Here is a 14,951-nt window from a genome sequence, read left to right on the forward strand (position 1 = left end):
CAAAATGTATAACAATTATTCTTTAACTATAAAAACTGAACTTAAGTCATTTCCTGTTTTCTCTACATCAATGTTGAATTACACAGCTGAATATTTTAAGTGTTCCTGTTTTTCAACAGCTCATCTGCTGCCATCATGTTCTGTCATTAGCTGCTCACACCTTCAGATGATAAGAGGAAGGAAACTGAGCTCATCGTCAACAACTTATTTATGCCATTTGCATAAAGTTCTGTGGAAAAATAACTTCCTGTTACTTTGCACTGCAGACTAAAGTAGAGTTTCTGCCTTCTTAGTTCATTTAAAGAGAAGAAAGGAGCAGCTATGAGTTTCTCAGCAGCGATCCGTGGAGTTATCGTCCTTCTCATGGCAGCAGGTAATGAGCAGGAAACTTTATCTTCCACCTCAAACAGCCTGCATTTGGATTTCAGGTTTTATGAAGTAGGAAAGAAATCAGAATTTAAAGCGTCTAGACAAAATGATTTAAGGGGAAAAATATGTATTGCTTACAATATATTTATTAATGTGTGTTTTGTAAAGATAAGCATGAATAAAGGTTATAAATAATATGAAAATACTTTTTTAAATCTTTAAAAAGTCCTGAGAGATTATTTTTATATATATATATTTTTAGACAATTCCAAAGATAGATTTTATTTATGTCGGTCGTCTTTGCTAATATTTTAAAAGCTCTGACTGGATGGATGATTAAAGTCAAACACCTTTAAAATTCACTGCATGAGCTTCCTCTAAACGTTTCACATTTTAGATTAGATCTTTGTCGTGTTGCAAGGAGCTTAATGAAGAAACGACACGATGAAAACATTTTCAGCTAAAATTATTAATGTTGTTGAATTCTTTTGGGAAAAGTAAATCATTTAATGCTTTTTGAAGAACATGAATAAGTCACAAGTAAAAGTCAGTGTTACATGTACATTCAAGATAAATAAGAAATGTTCATCTTAGTTTGACAAATATACAGATGGGGTAATATACGTTATGTTTTTGTCCCCTTGAGGCCAAACTAAGATCATTTTAGAACCTGATGCTTCACTTTTGTACTTTTGCAAAAACTTGCAAGAATTTCCTACTAAATCGTAATGAATGTTTAAATCCAGAAAACAAAGCAAGATGAAGTGATAATGTGCACAGGAGTGAACACATTTACTCTGAACATCGTAACACAGCTAATGGAAGAACAGACTCCTCAGTTCACACAGAGAGACAGAAATAAGTCGTGTGGTTTCCTTCAGCGTAGAAGAGGAACTTTTACTGGGAGGGACGTTTTAGACAAATGTCTAAATGAGGGATATGAAAACACAGAGTTTACAAGAAAAAACATTTATAAGAAGAAACTCCAGTAAATAAATCTAAACAGGCTCCAGAGACAGAATGACAGCAGCCTGTTTCTTCACATCGCTGCTGTAAACTCAGTCAGGATCTTGGTGGAAAGAGTTCACTGCAAACTGGCTTCAACTTTGGGCCAGTTCAACTGAATCTTTAGGTAATCTGATCAATTTGGCTCCCATTCACATTTTGTGGGGATCAATAAAATATGATTGGATATTAAATCCTGAACAGCCAGCATGTTGTTTACTTGTTCAGCCTGGATTAATCTGACAGTCACTTTGTGGTCAGATCTTGAAAGAAAACAGCAACAAGAGACTCATCATGTCGAAACACCGTCTGCAGCTCCAGACACAGAACTGAACCACTGACTGTAAATCACCTCATCAGACTTTCTTCAGCTTTACATTGATGCATCTATAATAATATTGATAATTATAACGATAAAGCTGCTGTTATTATTCTACACCACATGGATGATGCCAGAGACAATCTGAGGCTAAAATAGAGGCCAAAACATAAACAATGAATCTAAAATTGTTCTATTAGTTTATTGAGGTTAGGAATCACCATTAAGATGTTTTCTATACTTTCAACATTATTAGATTAACCAATTTAATATAGTGTACCATTTAACATAAGATTTCAAGGAATTACAGGGAGTTACAATTTGAGGCTTGAAGTTTTAAACATTTTTTGTCTTTGAGTTCAGTTTGTTCACTAATCATCTCGTCAATTAATAACCAATAATCTGTGATTGCTTTTATATTCAGCCAGTTAAACTCGACTCTCTCCACCAGATCTGAACTGAATCCTGTTAATGATGGTGATGTAATTCACAGGACGAGGGGCCACAAGGTCAATTCTGCTTTAGGCCCATGAAACCTTGGACTGGCCCTAGATGATTATTGTTAATAAGCACTGATGATATTACAATATATTGATACATTAATTGTTCATCATGAAGAGTACAGTCGTTGTTTTACAATATTAACAGTTTTCCAGTTTTCTTTCTAGGTGGCAGCAACAAGTTGAAAGGTGTAGAAAGAATCGCCTTATGGTTTCATAAACATTCACTGTTAGTTTATTATTGATATTAACTTTGATTATTGATTTGAACTTTGTGTGGAAAGTCAAGAGCACATAAATGTTTTGTGTTTCACACTTTGTAGACGAGACTCGAGATTCTTCAAGTGTTAAAAGCTTTTAGTTGATAGATATCATCATTTTTAAAATGTATTTCAGATTCATTAAAATATGTTTACATAAACAGTCTACTTAATGTTTATTTAATGTCTTTTTTCTTCCAGATGTTTGTGGTCAGAATGGTTGGGGAGTGACTTATAGTCGTTCCTCCATTTGTGCCCTAAAAGGATCGACGGTGGAAATGAGCTGCAACTATATTTACCCAGACAAATACGAAAACAAATATATTGTTATAGAGAAAACATTTTGGTTTACAAAAGTGATTAATGGAGATTTTGTGGATCTGAAAGACGACCCAGATTATTCAGGTCGTGTGGAATACAATTGCACAAAGACTTTCTGCTCTCTGAAGATCTTTAATGTGAGACAAACTGACTCAAAAGAGTACAAGTTCAGGTTCATATCAGACCATCCAGGTGGAAAATACATGGGTTCACCTGGAGTCTCTTTATCTGTCAGAGGTAACAGTTGCAATTTAAGTCATTTGGTTTTAAGATGTTGCAAATATTACAGTTTAACCTCTAAATAAATCTGCTTGTGTGATTTTCATAAAATTATAACTTTTTTGTCCACATAGATCTACAGGTGAAGGTAAAAAGATTAAATGATCCAATCAGGATCCAGCTGACATGTCACACTGACTGTCAGCTGGATCCTCCAGTTTCCTACGTCTGGCTGGAGGATGGGAAAGCAAACAAAGAAAATAACAATAATTTGGTCCTGTCCTCATTTAATACCACACACAGATATCAGTGTGCAATAAGAGGACATGAGGATGTTTCATCTCCTGCAGTGTGTAAGTTTGTATCTCTGTATTTGTCTGATGAAAATATTTAAAGTATTTAGTTCAACAAAAAAACTATTAATTCACCTGGCAGGTTTAGATCTAAAAATATTTTAATTCAACCAAGAAATGTGTTATGGTTACTGATTTGACAGGCATCTCTCAAAAGTTCAAAACATTGTAAATTTTTGCAATTTCTGTTTGGAAAAAAAAAGCCTCTGCTTTTATCTACAAAAATATATCAAAATCAATTTATATTCTTCTTTCTTCTACGAGGTGACAGCAATAAATCCTGTATTGGCACAAACCTTTCACTCATCTCCAGTGTTAGCTTGATTATTTATCTCTGGTAATAAGTTGCAAATCTTTGACATTGGAGAGCCTCTTTCCCATCACCCTAATCTGTTGCTCTTTCCACATATTTTCCATCAGATTCTCAGTGCAGCCTGAAAGTTTTCACAGTGATTCACTTTTTCTAAATTTTGCAATGTTACAGTCACATTTCAAATTACAATAATCTCTTACCTCAAAATGCAGCACATAAATATCTCATTACAATAATGTGTAAAAAAGCTTTGAAATTAAGAAACCAATAAATTACATTTACATAAATGCTCACAGTTGTTGCTAAATTTCAAATGCGATGCCACAAGTTTAGTTCACTTATCTCTACATTTTTATAAATTTATTGATATTTGGGATTCTGAGCTTCAAGTTGCAAAGTCATGAGCTTCATCTGAAGTTTTATTCTCACGTTTTCTCCAGATGCTCCACAGACCATCGTTCTGTCAGTGAACCCCTCAGAAACTGTTGAAGGCTCTAAAGTGACTCTGACCTGCAGCAGTGATGCTAATCCAGCAGCTAAATACAACATTACAGGGTGAATGAAGATCAACATGGTCAACTTGTCAGCACAGAAATACAACTAGTCTTCAGCTCCATCCAGGTCTCTGATTCTGGGAGGTATTACTGTGCAGCTGGAAATGACCTTGGGAGCCGGACGTCTCCAAGTATCGATATTAATGTGAAATGTGAGTAGAATACAATAGAGACTTACTGTTGGTTCTTTAGAATCAAAGGTTGAACCGTTTGAAGGTTCAATATTTTTTTTAACCTTTTCACAAAAGATTTGTCAAAAGGTATTTTTGCAAGAATTAATTCTTGAAGATGTAATTCTCCTAGCTTGAATAATAATCAGAAAGTCATGACAGGAAGTTGAGTCTGGACATCTGGACTCTGACCTGCAGCAGTGATGCTAACCCAGCAGCTAACTAGTAGCACATTAAAGAATGTCTTCCACTTATTAACTTTATATTTTGACATTATTATAAAAGTAACAAACACAACTCCTACTTTTTCTTACAGATGCTCCCAGATCTCCTTCAGTGTCTCAGAGTCCGTTTGGTGACATCGTGGTGGGTAGCTCCGTGACTCTGACATGTAGCAGTGATGCTAACCCAGCAGCTAACTACACCTGGTACAAGGAGGGAGAGAAGGCACAAAAAGATTCAGGAGAAAACTTCACCATCACCAACATACAAAATGAACACAGTGGGAACTATTACTGTAAAGTCCAGAACAAGATAGGACATCATAACACCTCTGTATCTGTGACTGTTGTGCCAGGTAAATATTTCTCCTATATGTGTGTATCAGTATATATATATATATATATATATATATATATATATATATATATATATATATATATATATATATATATATACATGTATGTATATATATATATACATATATATATATATATATATATATACTGCCTGGCCAAAAAAAAACTCGCCACCTGGATTTAACTAAGCAAATAGGTACAAGCCTCCTATTGGATAAGTACTGCATAGGCGATTATCTTTCAGCTGGCAACAAGTTATTTAACCCCAGCTGATGCAATGAGTAACTCCTCATTTCTTAAACAACCATGGCAAAAGACATATCCTGTGGTCGTGGAAAAGACGTTAGTCTGTTTAAGAAGGGTCAAATCATTGGCATGCATCAAGCAGAGAAAACATCTAAGGAGATTGCAGAAACTACTAGAATTGGGTTAAGAACTGTCCAACGCATCATTAAAAACTGGAAGGATGGTGGGGAACCATCGTCTTCCAGGAAGAAATGTGGTCGGAAAAAAATCCTGAATGATCGTGATGGGTGATTACTTAAACGTTTGGTCAAATCAAATCGAAGAAAAACAACAGCAGAACTCAGGAGTATGTTTAATTGTGAACGCAAAAGCATTTCCACACGCACAATGCGAAGGGAACTCAAGGGGTTGGGATTGAACAGCTGTGTAGCCGTAAGAAAACCTCTAATCAGTAAGGCTAACCAGAAAAAAAGGCTTCAGTTTGCTAGGGAGCATAAAGATTGGACTCTGGAGGAATGGAAGAGGGTCATGTGGTCTGATGAGTCCAGATTTACCCTGTTCCAGAGTGATGGGCGCATCAGGGTAAGAAGAGAGGCAGGTGAAGTGATGCACCCATCATGCCTAGTGCCTACTGCACAAGCCTGTGGGGGCAGTGCTATGATCTGGGGTTGCTGCAGTTGGTCAGGTCTAGGTTCAGCAACATTGTGGCCCAAAGAATGAGGTCAGCTGACTACCTGAATATACTGAATGACCAGGTTATTCCATCAATGGATTTTGTCTTCCCAAATGGAACGGGCATATTCCAAGATGACAATGCCAGGATTCATCGGGCTCACATTGTGAAAGAGTGGTTCAGGGAGCATGAGACATCTTTTTCACACATGGATTGGCCACCACAGAGTCCAGACCTTAACCCCATTGAGAATCTTTGGGATGTGCTGGAGAAGGCTTTGCGCAGTGGTCAGACTCTCCCATCATCAATACAAGATCTTGGTGAAAGATTAATGCAACACTGGATGGAAATAAATCTTGTGACACTGCAGAAGCTTATTGAAACAATGCCACAGCGAATGCGGGCTGTAATCAAAGCTAAAGGCGGTTTAACAAAATATTAGAGTGTGACCATTTTTTGGTGGCGACTTTTTTTTTGGCCAGGCAGTGTATAAGGCGCACTCTCGGCTTTTGAGAAAATTGAAGGTTTTTAGGTGCGCCTTATAGTGCGGAAAATACGGTACATTAATTAATTATTTACGTTGCCTGAACAAATTTAACTATTAGATGTTATTGATGAAGCAACATACAAGATTAAGTCTTTTTATCATTTCCAGTAATCCAGTGTTTTCTTGGCCCAGTCAAAGGTAAAGTTGACTCCTTTACGTTAGGATAAAACAGTCAACTAATTGTTTTGATTTTACTTTATTTAAGCCTGAAGTCTACATAGTCTCCATCTTCTGTCTAAAGTATTTTAGAGGTGAAACCGCAAATCATTCAAAAAACAAACAAAACAAAAACATATTTTTTCTCTAATATCAATAGAGAGGAAGCCAGAGATTAATGATTAGAAATTTACTAATTTATCACATTTCATAGCAAGAAATGAAGCCTAGGCGCAAATTCAAACTGGAAGACTCTTTAGCCCCACCCGCATCATCCAATCGGCGCGTCCCGCTCATCACCGCCGACCTATCAACGCTGGACCAAGCCACGTCACGTCCAATCACCGACCAAGGCCCAGTTGATAAGGACCTCCATCCATGGCATCTTCCGCTTTCCAGCTGCGCTCAACCTGTTCAGCCGCACGCCTCAGCTCCCAGCCAGTTATCTCACCAGATCCTTTTCTCCGTGATTGCTCGCCCTTCCACCTCTAATGTCCCTCATAAAAGCCGCTTGCTCGGCCCCTTCTTTCCCTCAGTCGCTCCTCAGATGGAAGAAGTATTCCTCCCGGCCTCATTAATTCTAAGCAGCTTCTGCCGCTGCTCTCTCGCCTGACCGGGATCCACCGTCCCTTGCTCCCGCGCCACCCACTCCACGGCCTGTCTCTGGCAAGCGGCCACATAATCCCACTGTCTTCATCCCTGGGCCATCTTTCTCCGCCTCAGGCCCTGGCCGGCCCGCCAAGGTCTCGCCGCACCGATCTCCGTCACCCTCCCAGCTCGTCGTTCATCATCTTTCCACCGCGTTCACCACATCGCCTTTCCACCGGTTCCCTGCTCTGGTTCGGCCACTTCAACAGCTTCACTCACTTCCGCATAGCTGCTGGCAGCCCGGTCATCAGCGCCTCCCTTCGGATTTCCCACGCTACGCCCGCCTCGGGCTTTCAGGGTAAGACGTAGCCTCACTTGTCTCATTCATGTTTGCAACGTTAGGAAACGCGGAACTTAGTCTATCCCCTTCCCGAACTTGCAGGCCCATTTTGCATGATCCATCCGGGCGCGGTTCAAGTGCTTCAGAGCTTTTAATTGCATGAATGCATAAATGAATTAGTAAATAGTGGCATCCCTCCCAGCGTGACCCAAGGTGGATCGCCAACCTCTTTTCTACAGCTTCCCGCCCTCAGTAGTAGCCTCCGTTATCAAGCCCCATATATTCCTCCTCTAACTTTATTATGCCCGCACTGGACTTCCTGCTCCTTTTCTCGGCCCCTCTCAAGCCAGCGTTCGTGTTTGGTCACGTTTATCCGCACAGCGGGATTATTCATTCATAAAACAGTAGACACATGCGCACCCAGCTACGTAGAGCCGTTCATGGCCTGTCATGGTTACCGCATTCATTTCTCTGCTTCACAGTGATTATCTTAAATCGTGCACCCGCCGTCTTTAACCGCGTGACAGTACGTCACGCCCCCATTGACATTACTGAGCGGGATGCGCACTATAACCAAAAAAAAAAAAAAACCCTCAACATTTTGCATGCCGTTGTCAGGATTTGAGCACCTGGCCTTTTAACAAAGTGCCCCCTTTTTCTTGGCTTAAGTTTTAGGATTGTCTAAGTCGTTTTCTGGGTTTATCCTTGGTCTCAAGAGTTTACCTGCTTCCCCGCCAGGCCCAATGGTACAGGTGAGCTTCGGAGTGTATTGCCTGCCCAGAGAAAGCAGTGCCCATCCCCACCCCCTGAACCGGAAGCTGCCTGTTTCCACCCCAGAACGGCCAATTCTCCGTCATTCCTATGTTGATTTGATACTATAGGGGCTCCCGCACTTCCCATATCCGTGTCCCCGTCACTTTCAGCAGTTAAAACTGTTTAATCCATTAAATGTCGTAACCTGTTTCCCGAGCCGCCCTCAAACGCAACTTGAACTCTGAGATGCTTGCTGGAATTACACCGGTGCGGCAGCGAAAGAGACCTGCTGCTGCTGCGCAGAGCTGTGTATGTCCATTATAATCATGCCACAAACGCAGAACCCTGCTAAGTTTTCCCCCAAAGTAACCGACCAAGTTGAGCAATGCTGTCGGATGCAGGTATCGACAGATAAATGATGCTCTGCTAATATTACAGCATCTTAAGCCTGTTAACAAGTAGCCCGCGGCTACCGAGCCGTTACCTACGTTCAGCCACGTGGATTCATTTTGCCCCCCAAATAAGTCCATGCCCCCTGATAACTTGCTTAACCGTGGCCCGCCAACAGTAAACTGCCTCGTATGCCGACATTTCAAGCTCATGTCCCTGCTGGCGCTTCTAAGCTTCATCTCTCACCAGACAATTGTCCGAATTCGCATGCTATTCCCAGGCCATCCTGTCATTTCCAAGTCCATGCAGCCTATCCTCTAGCTTTCCCAGGTTTCACTAGCGCATTCGTTCCAGTCCCTCTTCCGAGCCAATTATCATAAGGCACCTACAAGCCACCCTTGCCGCCCGTTAGCAACGAACTACCAGCACTCGCAGCTGTTCTGAAGCCAAGGCCCCATCCGGAGGAACAGAACCTCCAACATCATTGCTTAGGTCCAAGTCAAGTTAGTTCGCATGGTACGTTTCACAAGTGCAAAAGCTTTGCACATCTTCGGTTTATAAAAAAAAAAAAAAATTCATTATCGCCCATATTCTCAACCCCCATGGGGGTGAAGCCAGCACCTCCTTATCGCTGGGAGTATAGGACAGCACCTCCTCTCTAATTTTCTCATTCTATCCAGCCTGTCCTGCATGACCCTTTCGAGGGGGAACCCCCATGCAGCCGGTTCAGCTCCAACCTCCATTTCAGCAGCTCGAGTCCTCAGCATTCTATGAAGCCTGTTCCACTTCTGTAGCTTGTTTCCCGAGGGGTCATTTCTGTAAGCGTCCCCACATCGCCGCTCTCCGCCATAAGCTATCATGTTTGACCCGCAAAGCCGAATCTCCACCATTTTCCTCGCCATCATTAGCCATTAATCAATTTAATTGCCACTAATCATTCTAATCACCTCCGCTTATTGCAGATCTGGCCTTCATCTACTATCATCCCGCCATTCGAACACTCTCGCTTCCCCAGCTGGCCTTCATCTTCCAGCATCCTGCCATTCTAACACTCTCGCTGATAAGCTATATCTCCCAGCCCTTGTTCACTCCAGTCCAGCTACTAGACAAAATAATCTATTTCAAACCCTCATCCACGCCTCGCACCGTAATTTTATTCCCTATAGTTCCTCAGTTTCTCATCCCCATTTCCAGTCTTAGCTTCCTCTTCACGCTCGCCCATCATTCCAAGCCCCTGCATTCTCTCAATCTTGAGGCCATAATTTATATACGACATTATTCAACTCTTTAGATCACGTTTAACCAGTATTCAAGGTATTCTCTCGACCTTACGCCACAGCTCCATGCTCATCTTCAGCATTCTCTTCATATAATTTTACGTATCTCGTCTCCGTCTTCATAGCTTCCCTCAGTGCCCGACTCGCACTGCGCAATTGACTGGTGGTGGTTGGTTAACCTCACGCAAAGTGCATACTCTCATCCAGCAGATGTTATGCTCATCTTTCCCCGTTGTCCTTCACTCCCCTATTTTAAGTTTCATTCCAGAATGTCCCCATATCTTGCTCGCATCCTCTAACGTCACCCTGCGAATCTAATCCTGGTTCTAGCATCTCACCTCCAGTAGCAGGCAGCTATCTTCTTACGTACTAATCTATTCCCTCTCCCATCCTTTTCTCGCTATCTCAGTACCACGCAGCTGATCTCTTTCCTACAGCTAAATCATCATTTCAGCAGGTCTACTCTATGAGCACCCTGCCATTCCACGCCCATCTATGTCTCCAGCTGACCTTCATCCACTGGCTTTTTATCATTTTCCCCTACCATCAGTAACGTCACCCTGTATAGACTCCTTAAGGTCCCAGCCCGCAAGCCCCTAGTTGGCGTAGCTCCCGGCCTTTTCTCACTCTCCCAGTCTCTAACTCCCAGCTTCGGCCCCAGCCTCAGCTTTCATTTTGGGGGGATATTATTTCTAATTGACATACTATTTCATAGCATCACCACATTTCCCCAGTCGACCTTCATCTATCAACATCCTGCCATTTCATCATAGCGGCGCCCCCAAGTTAGCCCACATCTACCAGCATCCAGTCTTTTCATGCACAGCGGCGTCCCCAGCTGGCCTTCATCTACCAGCATCCAGTCTTTTCATGCACAGCGGCGTCCCCAGCTGGCCTTCATCTACCAGCATTCAGTCATTTCACGCATAGCGGCGTCCCCAGCTGGCCTTCATCTACCAGCATTCAGTCATTTCACGCATAGCGGCATCCCCAGCTGGCCTACATCTACCAGCATCCAGTCATTTCATGCATAGCGGCGTCCCCAGCTGGCCCACATCTACCAGCATCCAGTCATTTCATGCATAGCGGCGTCCCCAGCTGGCCCACATCTACCAGCATCCAGCCATTTCATGCATAGCGGCATCCCCAGCTGGCCTCCATCTACCCACATCCCGCCATTTCATACCTCGCACCATCCCAGTGTCTTTCATCTACCAGCATCTCGCCAATACACGCCTAGCGGCATCCCCCGCTGACCGTTATCCATCAGCTTCATAATTTACCCCTATCACAGTAACATCACCTACTACGATCTCCTCAAGTCTGTAAGTCTGTAAGCCTCGAGCTAGCGTAGCTCCCCCACATTACTCTCTGACCCTGATACTAATTCCCCGGCCTCGGCCCCGGCCTCAGCCTCCTTTTTGGGGGATGACATTCCTAACCTACATCGGGAATGCTCATCCGAGCTTATCGCAATTCACAGCTCAATGTCCTCAGCCGGGGCCCGAGCGCCAAAGAACTTTAAATTCATGCATGTCAATAAACCTTTTTAATCGCTGTTTTTTCCGTCTGAGTCTCTCCAGATTGAATTCAAATGACTGGATTAGCTTGCAAGTAACTAAACAAACAAAGCAATAATAATAATTTGAAGACATGGACAATGAACTTTGTTAAGGAAATCTTGAAGACTTGTCTTCCAGGAAGACTCATTTGTTGGATCAATATCAGATTAATATTAATATCCTTGTTTCTTCTAATATTTTAGGTCAACCAATATCAACGATCACCTGCAGGTTGGCTCTATTGATCCTGATTTCTATGCTTGTCCTGATTACGTTTAGAAGGTAAATCTGTATGAACATTTCATCAGTTGGGTCAAATGTTTATGTTCTTGATTTTCTGCATTTTGAAACTTTTGTTTTTGTATTTTTTGTTTTTTATCCAGAACCCTGAAAACTATGAAAAAACCCACAAAACGATCTGATCCTGTAGAAATGATGGAGATGAGAAATGCTATTGAGATCACAGAGTGAGTATGGATTGATCGATTATTGATCAATGCATTGATCTGTAATTAACCAATCTGCTTTTGGTGCATTGTTGTCATTCAATTACTGTACATAAAAAAGTCAGACAGGAAAAACTAGAAGTATGAGGTGCTACATTTCACCAAAATGAGGGTAAAAAATTTATTTGCAAAAATATAACCATAAAAATAACAAAAAATAAATACTGTTTGTACATATTGAGTCTCTGAGTTATAAAGACAGCAAGTAGTGAGAAGAATTGTAAACTGTTATGAAATGTTAAAGAATCACGATAATATCAGCTTGTGCTGCATAAAGAAGCTGAAAGGTCAGAGGTCAGCCCTCTGTCCTTCAGACTATTTGGATGCAGCTGCTTCAGTTCACGTCCAGCAGAGGTCACAGAGAAGATTCACCTGGAACCAGTCAAGGTCAACCATGGAGGAGTCATGAACCCAGTTTACCACGACCCGTAACCAAGGAGACGGTTGGAGTGAAACCAGAAGAAGCAGAGAGGAAGTCCATATAAGGTTGTAACAGAGCGCAGCATCAACACCTGCAGAGACTGTACTCTCCTACTGTATTTTAATATCTTCATATCTAATCCCTAATTATATGTTGGTCATGCTTATCTGCTCATATTAAAGCTTAGAACGTTGATAAAAATATGGTTTTGTTGGTTGTTGCTTTAATTAAAGTTTGTTTTGAAGTGTTGCTGTTTTTATATCTGCATTTTTGCTTTAATAAACCTTCATTTTTCTTTTCATAATCAAACTGTTATATCTGGGAGTTTTTGTTTGGTCAGCCTCCTTCAGTTTATAATACAAGTTTCTGATTCCTGAAACTTGTAATTATTTAAAAGCACATGCTGAGGTTTAGAAGTGGTTTAGTTAAAGCCCCTCCTGGAGTCACTGTGGGACCCATAGTGGTACAAAGTAGGGCTGACTTAAAGGGAACCAGTCTGGCAAAACTGGAATAAGCTGTTTTCTAATGAAAATATGTGACGTTCACGAACAGTCCGATTCTTTTGAATATCTCTTTATCATGAACAGTAGTTCTCGAGTCTCAGATACTGAGAGCTCTTTGTTTTTTTACATCTTTGTTTGCTTACAATGCTCTGCACACTCTGCAACAAGTCACTGTTTTGTCCAGAAGCCTCTTATAGCCTTCAAATTCAACATTAGTCACCAGAAATAAATACATTCTTTGATCCAAAAACCTAGTTAAGGTCCTGCATATAACTCACCATAACACATGCTTGCTAACGAGGCAGTTATCCTCCATTAGCAGACTGGACTCATGGTCAGACAGCAAACTGATTCTGGACCGGTTCCGATCCGGCTGTACGTTCACTTCTTACAGATCCATAAAACAGACCCGGGTCGGAGTCCACTTGCACAGCGGATTGATGCCACCCACCAAAAACTCCAAGTAGTGGAAACCTGAGCCCTCCCTTCCCGCCCCGTTCACCTCCCTCTACTACAGGCTCCAGTCTCATTCCAGTTTCTCTGAAGCCTTCATTTAGAATAGATAAACTTTTATTGGTCATCCTGTCGTGTTTCTCTTCCTGTGTCTTCATCTGGACCGGAGCTGGTATGTGACCCAACTTCTTGACTTTGATTCTCCTTCCATGTTTCCATAAAGTTGCTTTGTTTTGTTGCAGGTAATCAGACGGCAGCAGGTTGAGCTGGACGCCGTCTGTCTCTGTTCTGTGTTTATCGCCTGATCGGTTAGTAACATCTGCTAAACACTCTGCTACAGAAACTAGCTCTGCTACAGAAACTAGCTCTGCTACAGAAACTAGCTCTGCTAATATTTGTTTTATGCATCACCGGGAGTTTGGATCTGGTTAGTTTTTATTAAGCAACCAGAGAAGAGAGTCTGCTGGCTTCAGGAAAGCTGCTATTATTATTATTATTATTATTTTTATGTGTGTGGGTGTTTTTTTTTTTTAATCAAGCTATTTGTGCAATTGAAGTACATCTTAAATGACACCAGAATTTAACATATTTTAAATGAATTTGTAGAGAGGAGATATAAGATTCAACCTTTTTGGCCAGGGGGGCAGTTTAAATGTTTTATTCAGTATCACTACAGTGGTGCTGTGATGTATCTGATAAGTCAGATCAGATGCAATGTCCAGTCAGTAACTGTTATCCAACAAGGAGATCATTTAAATTTAAGGATTTATTTTTATTGTGGTTTGACTGCTGTATTTTTTTAAACCTACTTAACACAAAATGAATGTCATTCAGCTGTGAGGATGGAGAGAAAGAAGAGAACATGACAGAGGAAGAATCAGGGAATCAGGTTGGTCTAATATTAGGTGGAAGTGAGGGAACAGCTACTTAATCCCAAGCAATAATGTTTAAACAGTTTTAAAAACTGTATTAAGTTTTACAACTAATATATAATGCTTTTTTTGACCATATGATTTAGTGGAGAATGCCACAGACAAGGGGTTAAGGAGACAGACATGAGGTCAGTGATAGAAGAGACAAGTGATGACATCAGGTAGGAATAATTACATTAGGGAGGCAACAAAAACCTATATACCATGATGGTTGGAATTTCTGATGACCATCTTTCATTGTGTTCTTTTTTGGGAAAATTAGTGCAGGCAGACTTGGTGAGTCAACCACCACAAAGGAGAATGCGGAACAGAAAGGTGCAGATGAGGGAGAGAAGCAGAGAGGACCAGATGATGATGAAGAGGAGCAGAGAGCTGCAGAGGAGAGGGCTGAGGCAAGGCTTTATTCAGAAGATCCATCTGAATGGCCTTTACCACACAAAACGGGGGACACATTTAGGCAGTACATGGTTGAAAGTGGCCCACAGAAAGTTTCTGATGGTCCATATCCAAGATCAGAGAAGAGTAAGAGGTGTTTTTCCAAAGCATACTGTTTTCGTTTACTGTCTAATGGAGAGAACGTTGAACGAGATTGGTTACTGTATTCCAAAAATACTAACAGGGTCTATTGTTTTGCATGTAAGCT

The 14,951-nt window shown here is 41.3% G+C and overlaps 2 long non-coding RNA genes across 3 annotated transcripts in view; one reads left to right on the forward strand and one right to left on the reverse strand.

The window, feature by feature from the left end:
- The first annotated feature begins 35 nt into the window (after positions 1 to 35).
- LOC114144427 (uncharacterized) lies at positions 36 to 12,717 on the forward strand. Of its 2 annotated transcripts, XR_003595489.1 has the most exons (7): positions 36 to 373; positions 2,655 to 3,011; positions 3,128 to 3,346; positions 4,100 to 4,365; positions 4,700 to 4,960; positions 11,697 to 11,775; positions 11,877 to 12,717. It is a non-coding gene; the product is annotated as an uncharacterized LOC114144427 (long non-coding RNA). The 2 variants fall into 2 exon arrangements; XR_003595490.1 differs by lacking the exon at positions 4,700 to 4,960.
- LOC114144428 (uncharacterized) overlaps positions 4,702 to 14,951 on the reverse strand; it is a 22,382-nt gene continuing 12,132 nt past the window's right edge. Inside the window, exon 3 of the long non-coding RNA XR_003595491.1 lies at positions 4,702 to 4,808. This is a non-coding gene — a long non-coding RNA (uncharacterized LOC114144428). The remainder of the gene's footprint in view (positions 4,809 to 14,951) is intronic.

This window comes from Xiphophorus couchianus, chromosome 5 (genome assembly GCF_001444195.1).
Source record: "Xiphophorus couchianus chromosome 5, X_couchianus-1.0, whole genome shotgun sequence".
Classification (NCBI taxonomy): Eukaryota; Metazoa; Chordata; class Actinopteri; order Cyprinodontiformes; family Poeciliidae; genus Xiphophorus; species Xiphophorus couchianus.